Source organism: Orbicella faveolata, unplaced genomic scaffold, assembly GCF_042242905.1.
Source record: "Orbicella faveolata isolate gen_17 unplaced genomic scaffold, um_ofav_v1 contig_13, whole genome shotgun sequence".
Classification (NCBI taxonomy): Eukaryota; Metazoa; Cnidaria; class Anthozoa; order Scleractinia; family Merulinidae; genus Orbicella; species Orbicella faveolata.
The window spans coordinates 21,519,442-21,520,000 of record NW_028301540.1 but is presented as its reverse complement, the minus strand read 5'-3'; the positions used below and the strand labels follow the sequence as shown (position 1 = coordinate 21,520,000).

The 559-nt window shown below is 44.4% G+C and overlaps 1 protein-coding gene across 1 annotated transcript in view; it reads right to left on the bottom strand.

Moving 5' to 3' along the window:
* The window catches only part of LOC149115576 (uncharacterized), an 8,966-nt gene extending 8,407 nt beyond the window's left edge, over nucleotides 1–559 (bottom strand). Inside the window, exon 1 of the mRNA XM_089285060.1 lies at nucleotides 1–559. This exon is cut by the window's left edge and continues 2,506 nt beyond it. The gene's annotated coding sequence lies outside the window, so the exon portion shown is untranslated.

The following is a 559-nucleotide window of genomic DNA, read 5'->3' as shown; positions in this document are numbered from 1 at the left end:
TTAAAGGAAAATCATCAATACCCCCGTGCATGACAGTAACCAGGCTATGGTGTCCGTCAATACGCCACAAGCTATTTGGAGCAGCCACAGAATACGCTCTCCTAGAAATTACGACAGCCTAGCGGATTCTAGAGTTTCCAGGGTCAACGCGGTCAATACTCTCCCTGATTCCTTCCCGTTGAACTCTGAGACCTATAATGATGGAAGATGTCCGGTCACCAAGGAATACCCGAACAAAGTCCCACGATCACTCATAAAACGTTGTACGAAATTATCTACTTGCTCATCCGAAATCATCGAGCAGTCTGTTATCTCCTCTAGCCCATGTAATGTTTATGTTCAGTTGTGTATGTTTGGGGTCTTTTGACTTTGTTCTACCCCTTCATATAATAGGCCTTCCTTCGTTCAGCATAGAGCGGGAACTGGGACCTAATGATGCGCGAAGGCGGTGCGCAGAAAATGTTGAATGAATATTGCACCGTGTGGAACCAATATTTCGATCGTGAATGTGAATGAACATAAACCGTTGAATGTGAATGAATACATCCCGTAAATGTGA